The sequence below is a fragment of the Protopterus annectens genome, chromosome 1.part1, assembly GCF_019279795.1.
Source record: "Protopterus annectens isolate FY-2018-M chromosome 1.part1, PAN1.0, whole genome shotgun sequence".
Classification (NCBI taxonomy): domain Eukaryota; kingdom Metazoa; phylum Chordata; order Ceratodontiformes; family Protopteridae; genus Protopterus; species Protopterus annectens.
Genome location: NC_056726.1, coordinates 1658671086 through 1658696352, shown reverse-complemented (window position 1 = coordinate 1658696352; position 25267 = coordinate 1658671086). Strand labels below are relative to the sequence as shown.

The 25267-nt window shown below is 35.0% G+C and overlaps 1 protein-coding gene across 1 annotated transcript in view; it reads right to left on the bottom strand.

The window, feature by feature from the left end:
* The window catches only part of GRIK3 (glutamate ionotropic receptor kainate type subunit 3), a 2817598-nt gene that overhangs the window by 728623 nt on the left and 2063708 nt on the right, over nucleotides 1-25267 (bottom strand). The window lies entirely within an intron of this gene.

Sequence of the window (25267 nt, the reverse complement as noted above, 5' to 3'; positions counted from 1 at the left end):
GCAAATATACTCTTTAAACCAAAAAGTAAACCCAAAATAGTTAGCTTTTAATATGAGTAGTGCAAATGATGTTATTTATTTGTTTAAATTTCTTTACAGGAGTAGAACAATGCTCAAACAATGAACTATTATAGCCTCACTGACAGGCACTTATTTTCAATATTTTCTCTGCCAGTTCTTATTGTCTTAAGACCTGCTTTTAACCCTCTTTTATAAGTGCTGCTATTGCTCTGTTCTTGTAAAATTTATGGCAAAATAATACCCTAACTGATGTCTTTAAAATCAATTTTTGGGATTAAATTGCAAAGAAAAACTACATACTTCTTGATATATTTCATTAAAAATATACTTAAAGTTTATTCCAGGTTTATCAATAACTGAGATATGTATGAACCTGTGTTTAATTTATTGACTGTTCTCACACAGTTCATAATGTTCAGCGTTTTGTGACCAAAGTTAAAATTTTCCCTTTTTGTAATGCAGCCACTTAACTGATTTGTGCCAAAGGGCAATTTCAAATATCACTATGGTCGTGATGAGCAATTTCCTTAAAGATACCTTCTGGGGTTGAACTGTACTGTTGGAGTACTGTAATATGTATGTACTGCCATAAAATGGCTGCCTTTGGATGCTAACTGGACTAACCAGAATTATTTGCAAACTACAGCAGAGAAATAATAGTCAGACTGCAGTATGGGTTGTCAATGCAGGAGCCAAAGTTTCTGATACTGCCTTGCCAGTTTGAAGTGGGTATCACTGATTCAGTATGAGCTGGAGAACACATGGTTACCAAAGAAAAAGCATGCTGCATTTCTTGGCATTTCATTTTTAACCACAGCTGGAAAATCCGTACCTGACTTAATCAAGCCACTCTTGAAATATCTGAGATCCATATAACACCATAGGATTCTACTGAGTTTGAAATTATTACTACGCAGATTTAACCATAGGTTAGATTCATGGGGATTTGTCTTAAGATGATGAAATTCTTGACAATGCAGACATCCCTGCAGTTTTCATTAGGTCTAAATGTGTGGCAAGCACTAAACTCAGGTATAGAAGGGCTGCTATCAGTATACCCTATGGAATATGTTGTATTACAATCCCAGTTACTCATAGGTGAATACTAAGCTAACATTAGTGATGATAGCCTTGGCGAGTAATAGGCTTTCATTCCTTTATGGGACTTGTTAAGCCTTGTTAAGCCTAACCTTACATGATGCTAGAGGCTTTTAGGAAATCATTCCCACTGTAAATACTTTCTTGTCTCAGATTTTCTTTCTTACCTCAGAGCGATATGTAATCCAGTTATTTGGAATGGAGTCAAGCTCTAACACTAGACTTCAGTAAGCAGTGAAAGTCTAACACTAGACTTTCACTGCTTACTGATATTACTTCTGACAGCTCATCTCTAGCACTCTCTCTCTCTCTCTCTCTCTATATATATATATATATATACAGTCTGTCAGACAGTGTGTTTCATCTCTATATACAACTTTAAGACCTTTACATATTACACTGTTGAATTCTTTGATGAAGTCAAGATACATCAAATATAGAAGGAACTGTTTATCCATAAATATTGTTGACCAATTCACTGACAAACCAACAAACCATATTTCTTTATCATGAAGCCAAGGTACTAACCAGAGGAAAAAGAATGAACAAGATTCTTTACATTATCACCAGTAAAGCAAAGTAAAAGAAAGAAAGAATGCAGACTGCTAGTCATCTATTCTATTTACTTATGCATAATTTTATTTATTTATGTATGTATGTATGTATGTATTTATTTATGTATTCATTTGTTTGTTTGTTTATATTTGTTTACCAGGACAGTGCACTGATGAATATTGACAACTTTCAGGTTCTGGAAAGGGCATTCAGTTTTCATTAATAGTAACTCAAATAACTCAAAACATTTTTAGCACCCTGGTAGGCAATTTATCAAAACTGTCTTAACTCTGCCAGCATTCATGAGCAGCTTGTCTAGATTAACCTTCACTGGTTTTCTGCCAGCTTCTACTACATTCTACAGTGAATCTGAACTGTGGTTTTGGCTATCCTTCACCTCCCACTGTTCTCTCACCCAGCTACCTCTTCATAAACTTTGATGCGTTTTTTGCAGAAACTTTTAAAACTTTTTTTCTTCTCATCTTATTACTCATCCATTGTAGTCAATCCATAGACATGCCATAATGACATTTAGTTCATTTAGATGCTATTCCTCTCTTCTGCTTTCATTTTTGACTGGTACTAGGCTTGCCATAACAATTAGTTATATAGCTGCTTATAGAATATTTTTGTTCCATTTGGTCTGAAAAGTTCCTTACAATATAATAAGCTTGGTAGTCAACAACGTGATTAATAACACTGACTAATTCAATAGTAGGAGCTTTTGCCTAGTTCTCAAAACACAAATCTTGCAATATCACTTATTAATTTGACAGCACTTATAATATTAGTTTTATTTGTCATCATAACATATGACATTCTGCAAAGGCTGAATATTTTATATGGCTACAATAAATATTAACTATGCTGCAGTCAGATACCATAATCTGCCTGCAAAAGAAATGCATATGTCCTGTCATATGAAGATGTATTGTTGAGACAGAAACTCTGTCTCATGACACCAAAACTATTAACACACTGTAGGAGTTGTATCATGCTAAGAGTGGTGTCATGCATATAAGCTGCATATTTATACCAGTCTGTACCACATCTCCTGGCAGATAACTGGCTTGGTGTATCAACAGAAACCAAATATACTTTCTATCTTTCTCTAGACAACAACTGTCAAATTGCATATTTAGCCTTACTTCAATCAGCACCTACCTATAAAACAAACTATTATGCACTTCTGCATTTTGGATGCCAAGAACATGGTTACAAGTAGTGTGGTAGTCACAAAGCAGTCTGAGGTTGGAGTGAGGTTCTTTAATAAACTTACATGAGGAAAACCTAATTTAATTACCAGTTCTCATGAAACAGGCTTGAAAATAATGTAACTGATAAGCCTTTGTCAGCAAGGACACTGCATTGTTCTTTTGTTTTCTTGTAAATGAGTAAAGTGATGCACACACTGATTCATTAATAAAATGTTTTCATGGAAATAGGCATAAAAGATTCAGCAAGAACATATTAAATTATAACCAAAGTAAAGTGCACTTTGTACTTTACATGTAATAATGGTCCACAGCTAGGAAATGAACAGTTTTATTTGCCATCAACGTCCTGAAAGCAGACCACCAGTGACATTGTTACTACATTCATATAAACCATTTACTGTGATTGACAGTCCACTGTTAAATTGTTTCCTACTACTACTGTTACTACATGTGGTAGGTGTGCATTTCATATTAGTTTTTATTAAGCCTGAAATACTATTTGTGCTTCCTCTTGATCAGAAACTATAAAGTATGAACATTTTAGCTCTCCTCAGGCAAAGTCAGTTAATTTTCTTTGTTAATCATTTTGACATCACTTGTAAAAGTAATATAAATAACTTTTTATAAGGATTACAATGTAATAGGTTGCTTTACTTTGAATTATGAAAACCAGTTGCAGTTGGTTGCTAGCACATCTGCTGATACGTGTGAAAGCAGTGCACTTTTTATATCACAAGCATACTGCTTAAACATAGTTTGTTGCAATCATTGCTGCTGTTTGTAACAATGTCTATTATTTATTAGAGTTTACTGACAGCAAAATGCCTTAGCATGCTTCTTTATAATAATAGACTAAAAAGTAAAAATAAATCTGCTCAGATCAGGCAAAATGGGTTTCACTTGACTGCTAGCACATCTGAGAGTGGTTCAGAAAGTAGTGCAGGATCAGTGTAATTGATCTTGTATCAACAGTTATATTGTATCTCTGAATAAAGTAAATATCAACTGTTTGCTTGCATTTGTGAAAGTGCTTGCAAAAGCATTGTATATTCAAGAGTAAAATGCTGTATACTGTTTCCCAACAAACTTTTTAAATGCATATTATTTTCAATTAATCACTACCTGCATAACTAAAATGTCCCAGCTCGCCTGTTAAAACATGTTTCAATATTTTGCTAGCACTTTTGATAATAATTTGAGGAAATTACTTAAATGGCATTTCCTTCCAATCAAATTACTTTATCTTGCTGCTCTATGATGCTGTTATTTAATCATGGAAAACCAGCTTCAAATTTTTAGTGGTTCTGATAGTACTTGTGAGAAAATGCTGTATGTTGCCTCTCCCAAATCATTTTAAAATGTGATATGTTCAATTGCTACTATCATAAAATGCAACGCAAGAATACTTCATCTCGTCTCCAGAAAATTAGTTTCTGTTGCTTGTTAATGATTCTGAAAATGCCAGCGAAAACAGTGCAGCTTACTTTATTCCAAGAGGAAATATGTTCCTTTGTGAAGCACATACAATCAATTTCAATCACTTGCAGAGCTAAATAAAGAGTTGGACCAAGTAAGTGTCTGCTATGGGTGTCAAATGTTTTGGGGCAAAATAAGAGTTGCAGAAAAGATACCAGTCCATCCTTGCATACAGTTTATGCAGTCATTTAAGCAGAGGTGATTACTATAAATGCTGCTTAAATGGCAATCAGTGTTTGACTTGCTGTAAGTGTGCAGAAATGGCAGCATGTAAGAAGTTCCAAACTATCATTGATTACAAGTATGCAAGCAGTAGGACTTTAATTGTACTTCAGACTTGTAAATCACAGGATGATTTGTAGCCCTTGCATAGGAACTAAATGTGTATCTGTGTGTATGTGTGTGTGTGTGTGTGTGTGTGTGTGTGTGTGTGTGTGTGTGTGTGTGTGTGTGAGTGTGTGTGGGTGTGTGTGTGGGGGGGGGTGTTTGTGTGTGTGTGTGTGTGTGTGTGTGTGTGTGTGTGTGTGTGTGTGTGTGTGTGTGTGTGTGTGTGTGTGTGTGTGTGTGTGTGTGTGTGGGGGGGTGGTTGTGGAGGTGTGTGTGTGTGTGGGGGGGTGTGGGGGTGTGTGGGTGTGTATCTGTGTGTGTGTGTGTGTGTGTGGGAGGGGGGGTCTATGTCACATAACTGAACTACACTTTGCTGGAACTCTTTTTGTAGAGATGAAAAGAGTGAATGTTCAATAAAGTGAACATTCAAATCAGTGAAAAATACCACAGGAAAAGGAAGCACTTGGCCACCTTATGAATGAAACACACACTGCAGTATGTCAAACCCACCCAGGTGGGGGCTGTGTTCCCCACACACCCCATTCTGGAAGGTTGTACCCCCATACCCTCCCAACTATATATATACCAACTCCAAGATTGTACTACAGTGGGGAAAAGGGCAGTTTCCTAATATTGGCCAACTGCCTCCTTACTCTGTGGAATTTTTCATGGATATGAACATTTATTTTATTGACTGTTTGCTCTTTTCATCTGTACAAAAAGAGTTTCAGTGAAGTGTATTTCGATTATGTAAAGTAGACCTGTGTGTGTGTGTGTGTGTGTGTGTGTGTGTGTGTGTGTGTGTGTGTGTGTGTGTGTGTGTGTGTGTGTGTTGTGGTAGGGGTTGTAGAGAGCTACTATGTAGAAAACATTTTTTTCAAGACCCAAGAGCCAAATCTTGCTTTCCAGGTATCATTTTAACCATACATTTTAACTGTTGGTGCAGTAGTACTTTTCCAGTGTAATCTAGTATTCTCTATTGACAAACGCTTTATTTTTTCTTTGAAACAAAATATCACATGTGTGCATCTAAATGTATAACTATTTTTTTTTTTATTTTGTGGACATAAGTGTACAACACACAAAATATGAATCTATAATACTACAAAGTAAAATAAATGTAGCAACTATAAGAATAATTACAGAAAAATATGATTGAGTTTATACTAATAAGCATATCTAATTTCAAACAATTCAACAGACGGATGAAAGTCTGTTGTGGCATGGCACCCTGTACAGATGTAGTTTCTGTGTTTTGCACCTATTGAGTGTCATGACAAATCTTGACATCCTTGTAATGATAAACTGCATTAATTGGACAATCAAAGAATAAAGCAATAACTATGGGACTGAAAGAATATATGAATTAATACTTTATCACTGTGATAATACACGTATCAAAACTGTACTGCTTGATATATCTTTAAACCTGTATGCCATCTTTTATTACTCACTCTTGAATTTAATTTCTCCAAGTCTTTTGGGTTTCTAATACTATGATGGCAATGGACCCCACTGCTAAGTCAAAGTATGATTAAAGTTCTTTTTATTTTATTATTTTAAAACAACTAATCTGCAGAACCTTAATTTTCAAAAATAAAAAAATATACCACAGCCACAGGTATTAACAGCAAACATAAGCGAGGGCCTTTATTATACAGACTAAGCACTTTCACCACTCATTATGTAGGACTTCTTCAGAGTAAAAAAAAAAAAAAAACAATGACACACAGGCAGTTTAAATATAAAAATCTGATCACATGACCCATCACTCCATTTAATTAAATGCTCCTACATATACTTTAATTGTACATAAAATTCATTATACAAACAATTTTATTATGCTACACATTATATGTATAAAAATAAAAATAAATGTTAAAAATAAATAATAAATATCAGTCACTTTTTAAGCTTGCCTATTAATAATAACTTGGGACCTTTGTTTCAAAACACAGTTGAGCTAGCTTTATTAATGCCTGGGAATTGTTTGGCATTTAACCTGAGCTGCCGCATTAATTCTTTTACTTCTAATACATTTTTAAACTCACCTCCACTTGCAATTATACTAACCCTGTCACTCACAAAAAATAAAAACCTCTTAAAAATACCCTGCCATATTGTTAGTGGTGACCATTAGAGGAAGATTATGGCAGTTTTGACTGGAGATTTAATCATCTTGATCCAGCAGTTGTCAGGATAATTGGATTCATTATCTGTGGCTCTGAGAGCCAGTCTAGTAAGTAGTGGAGCACCTTCTTTAACATTTACATAAATGGGTGACCTAACTTTACATACATCTTTGAGGATGACCACCAATAGCATTAATTTGTCAGAAAATGTAGTGACGGCTACAGTTATGGTGTCTTCCTCAACAGAAAATAACTGTGGAGTGGAGTTTAACATTTCTGACTGGCTTAAAATGCCAGAATAGGCTAAAAATGTGTCAAGAGACGGGGAAGAGATCAAGGGTCTTTACAAATACAGTTACATTCCTTGGAGAGACTAATGACAAAATACATAGCCTTGCAATTAGACAATTTATTCCTGGCTAAATCCACTGCTTTGAATCAAGTACCGAGAGGTTACCACTCGTGGAAATATCCAACAGGTATGGAAATTAACTCCATGATGCAAAGGGAATTATTAGAACTATTCGATAATGCTGGTATTGATTTCATGAAAATAATGATACAAGATAATGACCGGAAAATAGCGCTGATGCAAAAATAAATTAATGAGTTAAATGAGAGTATTATGGGTGATTTATTATTTTCTATGAAGGCGGCTAAATATAATGAAGTGTTTAAAAAAGTGGACAAATATATGGTGAGAAATGGGAAAGGAAGCAATGTAACCTGTTGTGGGACTAAAGAATATGCTGATAGGCGAGCTTATCCATTGCCAATAGGAATTACACCTGTTTCTATTAATAATATCAGAGAAGTTAATAATGAAAAATCTACAGGTGTGAATAATAATGAAAGGGAATATGTTGCTAGTTATGATTGTTTTTTGGAATGCCCACAATTGAGGCATTCGGTGAGATTGAAGAACTGCAATCAGCAATATCAGGGCAGATTGACTAGCAATGTGGGCTCACAACAGCAAATGTGGAATGGTGTGAGGGAATACAATTCGAAACAGAGGGGGAAGTTCCATTGACTGTTGTCCAAGAACCTCAAGTGAATGTTGCACAATTTGATGTTTTTTGAATTTTTAATTACAGTGACTTAGAATTACAACAAGAACATTGCACTTTTCTTAATAAAGGATTTAGCTTTGTACCTGAACACAGACCAGATACTTCAAATTTGTTAATTAGTTTAAAACTATGTTAGACATTTGAACTTACGTTTATTTTTTAATGATACTAGTGAAATTTCTAAAGACAATGTGATTCATCTGTTCAAGAGACGTGTGTTTATTCCACCTACCCACCCTGTAATTCATTTATTTGAACAAATGTGTGAAACAGATTTTAGGCATTTATTGAAAACCTACAACAGATTTAGTGATAACCTGACACCAGATGAACGTACATGTTTATATCAATTGGCTTCAAGCAAAGAAATTAGAATAATGAAGCCACATAAAGACAGAGGGGTGGTTATAATGATAAATTTAGATTATGTATTTAAAATGAGTGAAATTTTAAATAATATTAATACTTATGCTAGAGTCTCTAAGAATGAAATTAATGCAGCATATGCAAGGATAGATTGGTGGCTGCTTGATGCTGTTTTTCAAGAGGTAATAGATAAGGATGACTATGATTTTCTAACGGTGGAGACGCAGATTATACCTTCTCTGTTTGGAATCCCCAAAGTTCACAAAATATGGCGAACCCCCCTTTTAGACCAATAGTGGCAGCAAAGGGGTCTTAGCAGCTTTTATTGATTACCATTGCAAACGTATGTTAAGTTCAAATACACATATACTAAGGGACTTGTGGCACTGTTTGGATTTGTTGAAAAATATTAACATGGAAGAAGAATTTATTTTTGTAACTACCGATGTAATAAGTACTCTGTGATCCCCCATGACATAGGTATGCAGTATTTTCAAGATGCTTTGGGTAAGAGTAATAAGATGACCAACACTAGGATTAATACTATAATTATTATGATGGAATTGCTGCTGGAAAAGAATTTTTTGTTTTTCAAAGGTGAATTTTTTTCGACAACTATCAGGTGTGGCAATGGGCGCTAGGTGTGCCCCGATTTTTGCCAATTCAGTTTTGGTCAAATTGGAGAGGCTTTATGACTGTGCCTCAGAGTTAAGTCCACAATTCTTCCATATGGGAGATTTTGGGATGATATTCTGATTTTGTATAAAGGGAGTGTACAAGAAGTGTCAGATTTTTTAAATTATTTAAATAACACTACATTTTTGAAGTTTGCTAGCAAAGTGCAAAGGGATAATATAGAAATTTTGGATTTACACATTTATAGAGGTATAATAACAAGAAAATTATGCCCAAGTATTTTTTGGAAGGATACACATTCTAATGATAGTTGGCACACACCCCCACCCCATCAAAAAAGAAGTGTTATAACAGGTTAAATGGTGAGGCTTTTGAGAATTGTTAAGTGATGATGAAAGGTTCAAGGAAGAGTTAAACATTCTGATAGGAATGTTTAAAGATAGGTGCTAACCAATAGGTTTGTTAATGAAAATTAAGGATGAAGTATTGAAAGCTAGGCAAATTTAATTTGTACCCATTTAAAATAAAGCTGGGTTACCTAGGAATGTAATTGATGTTTTACAAGAACATAATTGAAATGGATCTTTAGTTCTAAAATATAATAGTTTTTCAGCATCAGTTATAGTTAATAGGGTTAATACACATTGGAATACTTTATTTCCTGGTGAAGTTAAAGCTAAATTGCGAAAGGGTAGGGGGAAGAATTTAAAGTATTTGTTTGAATCTGGACCAGCAATAAAAAAAAGATAGGTTAAGATCTAAGATGAGTAAATGTGATACTTGCAAATATGGCAAGTATATAAATGATGGTCCCTATGTGGCTATAGCAGGATATGAAAGAACAATACAATGTCTGGGTCAGGTGAATTGCAATACAGATTCAGTAGTTTATGTAGCTTCTTGTATGTCTTGTCCTGCATTCTGTGTAGGCAAAACAACATGATGGTTGAAGGACCATATGGCTGAATGTTTGAGGGACATAAAAATAAAAAGTAGTAATGCTTTATATACACATTCTATGGGTTGTAATAATTTTAAGAGGTTTTCATTATTTATTTTTTGAGATTGACAGGGTTAGTATAAATGCAAGAGGAGGTGATTTTAAAAATGTATTAGAAGTAAAAGAGTTAGTGTGGCAGCTCAGGTTAAATGCCATACAATTTACAGGCTTTAATGAAGCTAGCTCAATTGTAAGTGTTTTGAAACAAAGGTCCCAAGTTATTATTAATAGGTAAGCTTTAAAAAAGTCACTGATAGTTATTATTTACTTTTAACATTTATTTTTATTTTTAAACATATAATGTGTAGCATAATAAAATTGCTTGTATAATGAATTTTATGTATAATTAAAGTGTACGTAGAAGCATTTCATTAAATGGAGTGATGGGTTATGTGATCAGATTTTTATATTTAAACTGCTTGTGTGTTATTGTTTTTTTTACTCTGGTGAAGCCCTAGATAATGAGGAGTGAAAGCACTTAGTCTGTATAATAAAGGTAATCACTTATGTGTGCCATTAATGCCGGTGACTGTAGTATATTTTTTATTTTTGAAATTTATGTTTGTTGTTTTTTATCGCTATGTTTGCTTAGTGTGGGAAATCTGCAGAATCTTCCTTGAAAGATTTAGAGATACTAGGACAGATGATACTGGGACACAGACTAGTGAGACAAAGTGTACCCATGTTCTTGATTTCTGTAAAGCATGTAGACATGTAGAAATTAAAAATTGTAAACTTATTTGTTATTCTTGTATTTGCTCTTCTGTTGCTTTTCCTGTTTTTCTTAATACTATCTTGTGCTTATATGTACTACTATGATACTTATCAAACAGTAGATGTTATGTTCTACCTATTATAATTTATTTTATTCTTATTTGTATTTTTGATATTTTTGATATTATATCTTTTGGAGCTTTTCTCCCCAGGACTCCATTGAAAATGGGCTCATTCGGTCCAATGGATTATCCTGGCAAACAAACTTCAAATACATAAATAAATAATGTCACTGACAGTCCCTTCTACATACATTTTAAAACAAATAAAGGTCTATTATAGTAATGAACAATACACTTGTTTGTATAAAAGAGTGGTTTATGTGGCTGCTTGTTCTAATTGTAATGTATTCTATGTTGGCTATATGAGTATGCTAATTTATCTGTTCCATTTTTAGTTTATTCTGGGACATTTATCTGTTTACATTTCTTAGTTTGTTCTGGGAAATTAGTCTTGTGTCTTCATTTGTAGATTTGTTAAGATTATATATAACTGCAGTGTTTTATTATTGTTTTTATAGTATACTGAACTTCTATTTTCATAAGTAGAATTAGATGCAAAAGATAGATTTTTCTTTTGTATTTTGAACCCAATCTAGACAATCTTGTAGTTTCTCTTACAGTTATGGCAGGATGGTGATCTGCTGTCAGATTTGAGCCTGATTTTGTCATTTATTGCAACATTACTGTTAAATTTTTACTTGGTCTGGGGCCTCAGTTTGTGGTAGGGTTGCAGTAGTGGCAGTATTGTGAACTCTTCTCCAAGATTTGTACTTCAATACTTTTTATAGCTGTACATACCTGCTTAAAAGTTGCATTGCAGTGCCTTTTTATTTACCTGGCTATTGTTTTTCCTCTCTTCTTTGAGTCTGCCCCATCTCTTATTGTAACATTAAGCTAACAGTTTCTGAAATTTTAACCACAAGTCTTGAGCTTTAAAAGTATGTCTCTCTGGCTTCCACTCCTTTTGGTAATTTCATGTACAAAGTTCCCTCTTCCTTTCTTTCATTGCTGTTAACTGTTGTGTAACATAGTCAAGTACTTTCCCACTCATTATTTTCAAAATACCCATAATAATAAATGCCTAACTTGCAAACCAGTATTGCCCTTGAGTATACCTCCCTTACTACAAATTGTCTCCTGCTCATTTTCCCACAGATTCCATCTGCTTAGCACCATAGCTACACTCTGAGGAGACGGGGTCCTGGGTTAATCCAGCTACATCTTTAACAGGTAAGAGATTTATTTTATTCTTTTGTTATCTATCTATCTACAGTGCTATGACTTTATTTTTGCATTATTTATTGATTTTGCTTTTAAATCATCCTAAAGGTCCATAATACTTAGAACTGCCATGTCAAATAGTTTGTTTTGTTGTAGAATTATACTTGCAAGCAATTGATCTTTGTATTATTACATCAAAGGTTCTGTAGTGCCCTGTAGATGACACAAATGCTGATAAAGTAAATTTTATCTATACAATTGACATTAGAACTGAAATCTGTAACTTAGTGTGACTAAAACAAAGCCTTTGTGCAGAGTTTGGCCTAGAGCAGCTAGTTTGTATATTAAACAGCACTGCTATCAAATCTTAGCACAATCTAACCTAGTTTAGCACCATAACCCAGTGACCACCTCTGTATAAGCCAGTCCACAACCTACAGTTGCCCACCCAAATACAGACAACATGGATATGCAATTTCTAAATCTCTCCATAGACAACTTGATAGCTATGGGCATCCTGACACAATGTAGTAAATATCTCATATTCACAGACAACCATTTAGTCCTTAAAAACACAGTATGCAAGAGATGCACAGTTTCAATGGAAGCAAAAATTTTGCATACAAATAAAGTTTTTATGAAAATACACACAATATATAGTGCTTACCACACACACACACACACACACACACACACACACACACACACACACACACACACACACACACACACACACAGACCAACCTATGCTGAGGCAGAAGTAAGTAATCTTCCCTAACCTCAAAGAGCTTGTAAGCTTATAAATGATGAAGCTTATGCTTAGTAATCTCTAAAGCACTCACCAAAAGCAACACCAAACACCACACATACGTCTACACCTGGCCAAACCCCAACAGCAAAACCCTTAAGGCAAGCCAGCCAACACATTACCTAGGCCTCTTGTCATAGGGGACTCCATTGTAAGGACACACAGATCATAGGGGACTCCACTGTAAGGACACACAGATCATAGGGGACTCCACTGTAAGGACACACAGATGCCCCACCCACTGGACTGAACAAGGAGAAGATAATGATTAGTTGCTTAGCTGAGGCCACAATCTGACTAAGTCACATAAGCACTCAAGTCACTACAACATAAGTACTAACATGATTTTATCACAGTCCATGTGGGTACAAACAAACTAAGGCATACTTCCCTGGACTATATGAAGACAGACATTGTTGGTCTCGCTGAGCATGTCACTAAGGCAGATACATTCCTTGCATTGAGCAGCATACTACCTTCACCCGTGATGATGCCAGAGTATGAGCAAAATATAATTGTCTTAAATAAATGGTTAGTATCTGGTCTTTTTCCAGGTAGATTCAACATTTGTCAGTGCAGCGGCCATGGATAACAGACCATGTTGCTTTGAGAAGGATGGTCTGCACCTGTCATACGTACGCTTCCAAATATTGGCTAAAACTTTCTCCACCCCTTAGAGCCCTTTTTAAGCAAAGCTAAATTGACAAACCTATCAACATAGCAAATAAAAACCAAAGAAACCTAAATGTGTTGCTGCTCAATGCTAGGAGACTAAAAAAGAAACTGTACGTCCCACAAGCTCTCCTCAGTCCTCAGAATATAAGCATGTGTGCCATTACCAGAAGGTACTCCAGTAGTGCAAGGCAAAAGTGCCTTCCACACATTTAGACCATCAGCTGCATAGACAGACAAGAAGTGGAAGAGTCTCAGTCTACATTACAGCAGGTATAAATCTACATTGGTTAAACAAGATGATGCCCTGGACTCTATCCAGGTGCAAATCACCATAGACAAAGTCCTATACCATATCCAAGTAAGCTATAAGTCACCCTCTGTTGTATAGAATCCCATAACTCATAGTTAGCTCTACTGGAGGCTCTCTCCATTAAACCAAATATCCTGTTCATGGGAGACTTTAGCTATCCCTCTATAGAATGGCAAACATACACTGCTTCATACTTATAGGCACAATGGTTCCTGGACTTTAATAACATAATACCCTTGAATACAAAGTGTACACACCCATCCAAAGTTCAAACATACTGGACCTGACACTTGCAAATATGGGAGAGTCCTGTACTCTCCCCATGTCACATCCTCTCTGTTGGGATTGAACTTCAAAGATGTCTCCTTCAAAATAAAAATCAACTTCTTAACCCCAGCAAACCCTGTGACAGTTAGGATTTATTCCAAAGTAAAGCTCACCCTATTAAGAGATAGTTTATCAAAATTCAATGCCCCTCCCAACACAGAATTCACAATAACCTATGTGAATTGTTTGCAGAGACCCTTTGCAACTATTTAATTGACTGTATAGAGGTTGTTGTACCTACTAGAAGTAAGCCCAAACAAGCTCTAAAAACAAACTACTCAGCTGGAATACTAACCTTAGTAGGCTATATAACAAAACAAAATGAAAATAAAACATAGCTAATATCAGGAAGTGCAACTCTCATAATGATATGAGTTGTCTAAATAAGCTAAACAGGAAACTAAGTGGGCTAACTAAGTCCAACAAGGCTGATTACAAGGTCAAGATAGCCTCACAGGCTAAAGGCAGCCACACGGCTTTCTATATCCATGTCTGAAACCTCAAAACAAGCACATATCAGTGTACCAAACTGGATGGCTATGGTGTCACCTTCAGTGAACAGAGTGACATAACAAATTTGGTAGCTGACAAATTCAGTACAAACTTCGACACTCCCCCAGCCTCCCTCCACGAAATACTTAGTACCATAGCCACCCCAACTATTAACAGGGAGCAGGTCCTGGAGGGGCTCACTAAGACCAAAACACAACCTCAGTTTGCCTCCACAACCATTAACTATTACTCCAGTACAATTATTTTTATATCCAGTTCTAAATAACCTAATATTTTTTGTCTATTTTATATTCTTCCATAATGTCGCAAATTATTTTCTTGTGTATTATGATATGCCCTCTCTATATCACATCCTATCATTCTTCACTACATCTTTGTCTTCTGTAATATTATACGGCACCTCTATAATAACTATTAACAGTTCCTTCACCAGTTTTTTTGTACCATATACTCCTTCTGTCAACAATCTTGTACATACTTTTTCCATTCTTATTTGTATTACTTTCATAAAAAATATAACCATTCATCAAGGTTTTGATTCTCCAGTTATCTAATACAACTTTATTGCCCCTTTTTTAAAATCAACTTAAAGACTCTTTCACAGAGTTCTTCTTTTTTCTATCTATTCACAAAAAAACTTGGATACCATGGTGTTTGTCTTCTTTTGTCATATTCTTATACCACTTATAATCCAAACCGTGTTGACCTGGCACTGGATTTTCATTAACTTTTTAAATACCTCATTTACATCTTCCAGTTATTTATTTTGTTGACATTTATTTTTCCTTCTCATTTAACCTCTCTACTTTCTATTTTCTTTTCTTATATATTCTATCTTCCTTAAAATTTTTCCACTTAAATAACCAGTCACATCTTTTCCTATCTCATCTTGACTTATTTTCTTTTCCTTATTCACATTAATACTTTTCATCACCATATTCATTTTTTTATTTTCTAATTTAAAAAGGCATTATTGCATCTTTCCCATTAATTTATGTCTTCTTAATAAATTGTGCATCATTTTATCCTCTGTACATAATTTCCTTTCCATCTCTACAAATAGTCCATTATATATCTATTCATTTCTATTTTTTCATTATATTTCTATATTTCTCTTTTCTTCTTCTAAATATTTATTTTTTATTTCTATATATGCATCTTTAATCCTTCTTTTATATTATAACTACCAAATAGTCCAACTACTACAAACAAATGTTGTATTTTGTTCTTCCTGTATTATTTTTGTTTCATCTTCAAAATAGCTTTTATATGTACTCCATTCATCTTTGAGCCCTTTTCATATTTTAGTTACTTTTTCATTTCTTCTAACCACTGTCCATATACCATTATGATCTGAAAATGTTTTTACCTATCATGTACTGCTCCTTATGTATGCAAAACCATTTTCTTTCCCTATTTTCATTTGTACTATCATTATCGGTTCTCCCAACTTTGTTGTATCTCTTGTAATTATTCCTATTTGTTTTCTTATATTACAATTAAAATATCCTAATATCACAATGTCCATATTAACAACAACATATATTTTTAGCATTTCAAACAAGTAGTACCTTCTTTTTTTGTCTATATATGCATATATCATTATTATTCACATTGGTTTTCTTTTGATTGGTTCTTATATCCTCTACAGATACCCTCCCTGTGTTTGCCATAATATTGTCTTGTATCATAATTTTCATCATTTTTACTAGCATTGCTAACCTAGAACATCTTTCAGTACCTATATTCCACAAATGTTTTTCTTCCCCATAAATATTCTAATTGTTCTCTTTTTCTTTTTTTAATATTTCTCATATCATTTAAATATAAAATATATGCTTTACTCACACCATTGATACACAATTAATTTGTTAACATCATTAACCATGATATTTGCATTCAAGGATATTATATACACATTATCCATTATTTACCCCTTCTTTCAACGTTTACTTATCATATACTTTATTTTTTTATCTCCTATAGATTTTCGTCCTTTCACTTGTTTACATTTTTCTTCATCATTTAGTTTCTTAAAGCTGTCACCTTCCTTATAAAAAATGTCTATTTTTCATTTTCTCTTCATTTTTCTTATCCCATCCCTCCTCCTCACCTGTCATTTCATTTCCAATGTCTGTTGCTTCTTCATTCACCCTTCTGTCTCTTTCAACAGTATTTTCTTGTATGTTTTCCCTTTTATTTTTTCACTCATAATTTCTTTACAATCCATCCAACAGTTAATTTATTACATTTAAAACATGTAGCAACACAATTCTTTGCAATATGATCTCTTTCCCCCATATCATACAATGTCTTTTTTCACACTGTTCAGTTAATTGTGCTTTAGACCCCCACAAAAAATGTTTTGGTTGTTTGTAGTACCTCAAAACATCTCTATTGCCTTCAGTGTTTATTACATTTAGTATATATTTTAATTTTTCATTTTCAGTTTTCAACTTTTAAAGTAACCAAAAAATCCCAGCCCCTCCATTTCACAGTCCTCTTTCATATTTTATTTTTTGCAACAAAAAACCAGGCTTAAATAATGGGAAGTATACTTGCTGTGTTCAATTCAAGTCAGTCACAAACGGTAACCAAATGTTCCACAAAAAGATACGAAGCAGTAACCTACAAACTGCTTTACTTTGTGAACTCTTAATCCAATAAAAAAGAGTCAAAATCACCATAGAGTGTTCATTCGAACCTACTCATCCACTGGGCAATAACTTGTAGAAAAAACACGCAGCCAGCATGTAAAAATAAATCCAAGCGTCCAGTAGAAACCACGTTTATTAAAATAATTAGAACACAGGGCTAGCGCTTTCAACGAATCTTCATCAGGCCACACACACAAACCAGACCACTCATCTCTCTATAGACAGACAGACAGACACACACACGCACACACACACACACACACACACACACACACACACACACACACACACACACACACACACACACACACACACACACACACACACACACACACACACACATACACACACACCTGACACCATTCATGCCCCTCATGACACAGACACACACAAACGACACCATTCATGTCCTTGCACAGACACACACACACAAACCAGACCACTCATCTCTCTGTAGACAGACACATATACACACACATGCACACACACACACACACACACACACACACACACACACACACACACACACACACACACACACACACACACACACATACACACACACACACACACTCTGCTGAACACAGCAGAGCACTCCATCAAAATTCTCAACATTTATCTGAAACAGTGTCTCTACCATTAAAATATCAATAGAATGCAAAATTTCAGCTGCATTAATTAACATAGCTAACTGTGCTAATTTACACATCTGAGAGATTCCCTGAAGCACTTGGATGCATAAATACCTTCCTACAGGCATTTTTGATGGAAATGGCAAAGTTAAATGGTATTATATGCTCCCTCAGAATGCCCCAGTACCATTTAACATGACTGTAGTGATTTAGCCATTACTGTGGTGGGTCTGTCTATGAATAAGAAAGATTTACTGCTCCTACTTGGCTGGTCATGTTAGGGCTTACCACTCATGTTAACACGTACCGAATCCCAGACTATATTAAAATATATACATACATATATATATATTACAGTATGTACCACATCTCTGTATCCTTGGTCACCTCCTTTTTAACTTTATCACCAACATCCTCCACACATCCACACAACAGACTTCACTAATTCAGTATACAGATGACTCCACTCTCATATGCACATCTGACAACATGGCACACCTCCAAAAAATTACTCAGGAAGATTTAACAATAACTGAAACATAGCTTTGTAACTTACAACACATGCTCAACCTTAAAAAAAAAAAAAACTGCTACTTTTTTTACCAACTCCATCTCCCATGAAAAAAACTAAATTTAAACTTCCCTCTCTTCATAATACAACCATTGAAGACAGTTCTCACAGCAAAATTATTAAGGCTGATATTGGATGATAATCTTAAATTTGACCTGCATATACAAAATTGCATAAGAAAAGCTCATCAAAAACTAGCGATGCTTTACAGAGCACAAAACTTTAACGACAAACTAAAGCTACATTTGCCAGTACTTATATTCACCCCACACTTCTTTATGATGCAGCAATCCTTACTAACCATCACGCATCACAAAAATCAAAGCATGATATAACAAAGTTGCTAAATTTGCAGCAAATACTCCTTTCAGAATCCACAACTGTATAGCACTAAAAAGCCTAAATTGTTTAGAACAACCCTATCAGCTAACATATACACAGCTTCTTGCCACCTATAAAATTATCTAGAATCCATCTGCTTGTCTAGCTCTAAACAACATTCTACACAACTATCTTCCTAGTCGGTCATTACGTTCCAATGACCAAAATCTCTTGCCTGTCCACAAGTCTATCAAATCTGCTTGGCATTGTCTCTACTCATACAATGTTGCTAAGGCTTGGAACTCCCTATCTGTATCCAGCTGGTCATTGCCCTGCTTTCCATTTTTCAAAACCATTCTGAAAGACTTCTAACCAAATGCTGTCTCTGTTCTTGTTCAATATCAGCATAAACCCTATCCCCAGTTGTGAAAATTACCTCTTTATACCTTACATTTCCTTACTCTCCCTTCTTCACTCACATTTTTACTTCTATCAATTTCTCTCCTTGGCTTTCTCTCTAAATATACTATAAACTTGATTGTCTCTCACTTTGTATTGCAATTCCTGATTGTATTAGACTAACTTATCTTTAATTTCTCTATAAACTTACTAAAATTTTCTAACTTTTAAATCATTGTCATATAACTTGTATTTTTCTCAAGGTTCTTAGGTTCTTAGATGAATGTTGTATCTTTCGGCTTTTCCCGGTTAGGGGACGCCACAGCGGAACTCTGGTCCGCTAATGATTGGCAGTAGATTTTTACGTACCGAGTTGCCAGCCCTGATGCACAACCTTCAAAGAAGGTATGCCCATTCACGCATGTCTCCACAGAGAAGACGGTTTAGCTGAGAATCGAAGAGGACAACGTCTTACTGTGAGGCAACAACACTACCGCAGCACCACCACCGCAGTTCTTAGATGAATGCTAGGCTAAATTGCCTGAAGGGCCGTTTTAAGCCTAGCAAGTAACACAAGGTCAGAATCAAATCCCATCGCTTGTGTCTGTGAGGTGAATTTCCATTGTTATTCATGGCAAATTTGGTATAATTATTTAAACTATAGTTGATTTTTTGAATTGTTTTTAAAGACTGTAAAATTATTGTTCTTAAATTGTTTTGTAATACTTTGGAGCTTTTCTCCCCGGGCCACTAGTGAAAATGAGCTGCTACCCAGTTGGACTTTCATGGTAATCAAGTGTCAATAAATAAATAAATAAAATAAATATACCAGATAGGTATAAACAGATATACACACAGACTCACAGATGTACATATAAATATGCAGACATGCAGACACACACACACACACACACACACACACACACACACACACACACACACACACACACACAGTTCCATTACTTAAATGCACTACTTATGTGGCATTTGTACATATGGAATACATATTGATACCAAAGTAATCTGATAATCCAAAGGCAAATTGTCACATATTTGGCTTTATTTAAATATTCAATACCATGGAAACAGATGCAGTTAAGTATTTAATATAATAGATGCAGACCTGTATGTGAATCAAGTATGCTTTTCTAGCATACCTTAAATTTTAGAAGTCGGCATGTAAAATGTTTAAAAGACTTTTCCCTTGGCAAACATTTTGAGAGCAGACTACAATGTGTACATCTGGGATATATAATGAGCTAGCTTGTAGACTGCAGATAGATAAGAGATGAATGCACAATTACTGCATCTTTCTTCAAAGTTAATTCAAATTAATTCATGCTTAGATGTCCTGTATTGCAGTGCATTCATACTAAATATTTATATAAGTTATGTTTAAATTATTTTTCAGCTTCTTATATTACAGGATTTTAAATACAATGCCAAGCATCATACATTTCTTTAATTTCTAATCCAAAGAATCTGCAGCAACATTTTATTAATATTTTGCATAGTAGTATGTTTCTTAAAACACTTAAGTTCAAGCTGTAATACACGTAATTAAAAAGAAAAAAATCATTACTGTGACAATTTAATGAGAACTGCATTTTATTATATTAGGCAGATTTATGTCTCCACAGTGAATGGATGTATCTATAAGTCCCATAATGTTTTAATCAGGTAGATTTAGCAAAGAAAAAAAACAGCTATGCACAATGCTTATATTACCTACATAAGAAGATTTTACATTTCCTTGTGATGTCATCCGGTAAAACAAAAACACTTAGTGATATTGAATTTAGAAGAACAGCAAGTGCATTTTAATATACAATTTCTCAGTTGTCACGTCTTTACTGAATACCTTCAGCACCATCTATTACATTTGAAGTTTTATACATTTGCGAGGTAGGGTCCCAGCAGGAACCTCAGCTGGATATGATATTATAATAAAAGGTTTCCTTCATCTCCTCTGAAAAGTGATATGAATTTTAACTCTGCAACACCTCATCAATATTACAACTTTTATTCAGTTCCTGGTAAGAGATCCCTATTTTTTTTCTTTAGGGCTGAAATGGAATGTGTTAATCTCTGTAAATGACAAGATAAGTCCATAAGGAAGCAGTCAATGTAGTAAGCGTGAACATGTAGAGGTAGAGAAATACATACAATTGGTTACCACAAATCAGATGTTATAATGAAAACTGCAGTCTCTTGCAGTTAATCTATTTATATCCAGGATTAAACTACATTATTTTTGATGAGAAATTTATGAGAATACAGCAAGTCAATGACATAGCATGTTCGCACTGAACAATTAAAGGTCATTAATCTGTCTACCAAGTCTATGGGCGGCCACGGTGGTGCAGCAGTTAGTGTTGTTGGGTTCGATTCTCGGCTGCGGTGCCTTCTGTGCGGAGTCTGCATGTCCTCCCTGTGGCCCCGACCCCGTGGGTTTCCTCTGGGTGCTCCGGTTTCCTCCCACATACCAAAGACATGCTATAGGTGGATTGGACACTCTAAATTGGCCCTAGGTGTGAGTGTGTGCATGTGTGTGTGTGTGTGTGTGTGTGTGTGTGTGTGTGTGTGTGTGTGTGTGTGTGTGTGTGTGTGTGTGTGTGTGTGCCTTCTGTGGAAGGTTGGACGCCAGGCTGGCAACTCGACACAGTAAAACTCCACTGCCAATCATGAGCAGACAGGTGATCCGATGTGGTGACCCCAAACCGGGAAAAGCCAAAAGAAGAAGAAGAAAAAGAATCTGTCTACCAAGTCTACAAGTATAGACACTGAAAGAATGGTTTCCATGGTGTGAGAAGATTACATTAGAAGAAATTATGTTGACATATAGTATTTGTACTTCTTTCTCCAATACTGTCAATACTTATATCTAAAGACAACAGTCTGGATTAAGGAAAATTTCCAGAAAATTATTGTAGGTGGATGTGTCACAAAATGAATCCTAAATAAAAAGGAAATACAGCCCTTGTGGCATTGATTGGCCTGTGGTATATTAACCAGTGTGATTAAAGTGCTGCTGCTCAATAATAGGAGTTTGAATAGAAAACTGCATTGATTGAAAGTGCACCTTACCCTGGAGAATGCAGACTTATGTGTAGTCACGGAAACATGGTTCAGAACAATGGAGAGTACCATGGCTATCAACAATTACAGTGCCTTTCCTACACTTCAGTCCCAGTCAGCTCAGGATAAAACAAAGGGAGGAGGTGTCTCAGTGTTCATAAAGGAAAAGTACACTGATAGACTCGTCCAACAATATGACTCATTTAAGTTGATCCATGCCCAACTAACCATAGGTGTGATCCCCTATCTTATCCTTGCTAGCTACAGATTCCCTAACATGAGACCACACATCCTACCTAAAACTACTGGAATCCCTTAACATTCACCATTTTGCCATAATTATGGGTGACTTCAACTACCTTTCCTTAAAATGGGAGACGTATATAACCCATAATTCACTTGCTCGGGGTTTTTTGGACTTCGTCAATGCTAACACCCTTGGGTATCTAGTTAGTTCTCCAACTAGAGGTACAAATATCCTAGACCTTGTACTCACAAACATGGGGTAATACTGGGGTAATACTGGGGTAATGCAAGTGACACAAACTGCAGATGTAATATATCTTTAAATACTGGTTTCAAACTGAAGATAGTTTTATCACATATTTTTTAATGCATTTATAAATGAGTTGGCCACTATGGTTCAAGTTTTTAAGCTTTTATTCTGAGGAAGTTTGTATTTTATAAACAAAAGGGCTAAATAAATACTTGGGAGTGGATCAGTTTGCCTTTTGCCTTCATTTGTGTTATTTCTGAGAGAATGGTATGTCAGCAGTAGATGTGGTAAAGGAATAGTCTGTACAGAAAAAGGAAAAACACCACTGGAATAGCCAAGCACAAAGTTAGACCAAAAATTAGTGTAAATTCATGTTTATTACTCATTTTCATAGGTTCATACTAGGCTAACTGCCCTTATGGGCCATTTTTAAGCCTAGCCAATTACGCCATGTCAGAATCAAACCCTGCACTTTGTGTTTCTAAGGTAGGCACCTTAACCATTACACCAAGCTCCCACCCCATCAGAAACTTCCTCGTCAGAGACTTCTTCAGAAAAAACAAATACATTTCCTCATCAGCTTTAAATAGTCATGCACAACCAATAGAAAATGCATTTCAGTTATGACATCATAAAATCAATTAAACAGTATAAAGACACAGTGGAAGTAATAAATAATGTTTAATGGTATTATTTCTTAAGATACACTCTACGGTATTTTTAAAAAAATATTTTATATTCATAGCTTCATTTAAGCCTGGTTCCCGATGAGAATTCAAAGCCATTTGCCACAAGGCTTCTCGATGTTCTAATTGGGTTTTAAAATCCCCCCCCCCCCTTATATCCACTTAATTTTGTTCTAACACTGAGAACAGAAATTTATTATACTGGGGGCATTTTAATGTGTGTTTATAAAAAGCATTTTTAACATCTTTCATTTTTAAATCAGAATAATGCTCCCTGACTCTAGTGTGTAATGTTCGAGTCGTCATCCCAATATAATATGCATTGCAATGGGAATACACCCCTATGTAAATTAACCCTTTACTTTTACAATTAAAATGACCAGGGACTCTAGGCATATCTGTTTTCAGTGGTCGGGAATAAATTTATATCTTGACCGGAGAAGGGAGCTATGATGAGGAGTGCGTGTTCAGTTTCTTCAGTTCTGAGGACTGGAACATTAATGGCAGTGGATTTTTTAAATTTCTGGCATGAGCTGGTATGACATAAAGTAAGCTACTTTGAGTTGCTGTGAGACACCTTATGTACTCTTTTCAATGTTTTCAGTTGGGAATTGGTTTCTTGACTGTATCCTCAATTGCATGCCTATTAACTAACTAGAAAACTCAAAGACACTGGAGCACAGATGTCATGTAATACTAACATAGATCATCCATTAGTGCATATGAATATTTACAGTGTCTGGAATGTGGAATGGTAGCAACAGAAAGGTTAATGAGTGACAGAATGATATTACCTAACTACTTGATGATAAAAACAAAACATGATGATAAAGTTCATAGTATTTGTAAACTGTTTATTTCAATCCATCCCCAGAGTTTGAAAGAAATCATGTTAGAAGATGATGGATATACAAATTCTTGTGATTACTAGTTTTGACAATATTCTATACATAAGTAAGTGCATTTAACATAGAAATGTTCCAGGATAAGCTATTGACATATAAGGAAAAAAGTAGAGGCCATAGAACAGAAACCTGTGAAATTTATAGAAGAGAGTACCAGTTTATGATGTGCTTTTTGGTCCTGAGCATGCAAAATATCTATTATACAGGTAATTCGTAAGCTGATCAATTACCTCTTTAGAGAAGCCATAGAGAAACAGTTTGTTAATCAGTAAGCTGTGCTTTCCAGAATCAAAGACATTTATTAGAACAATAAATATTATTACCATGAACAGTCCTTTCTCCCTATTGGCATCAATATGAGAAGTGAGATGAAAGATTATAGTTGAGTGATATATATATATATATATATATATATATATATATATATATATATATATATATATATATATATATGGGTCTACTGTAAAAGATCGAAAATCCACTTGTTCAAAAACAAACAGTGGAGTCTCTGTTACGAGAAAGTGCACTTCCGCAAACTTTGGTTCAATGAACAATTAAGGAACACAGGTGCCGAAGCATGCTACAGTGGGGAAAGGGAATTTATGTGTTTCCCCACTGTAGTGCGATCGCAGAGTTGATATATTTAAGTAGGGGGATGTGGGGGCCACAGCCCCCCACATGGGGTGTGCAGGGGGCTTTGTGTTTTTTATCGGTTCGTGGAAGTGCACTTTCGCGTAACAGTGGGTCTACTGTTTATTTTCGAAAAAGTGAGTTTTCGAATATATACCGTAGACCCATATACATATATATATATATATATATATATATATATATATATATATACACACACACACATATACACACACACACACACACACACACACACACACACACACATATATATATATATATATATATATATATATACTTATAGTTATACATGGGTTAAAAGCAAGATAGCAGCAGCTGGCTGTAAGTAAGCTTTTCTAGA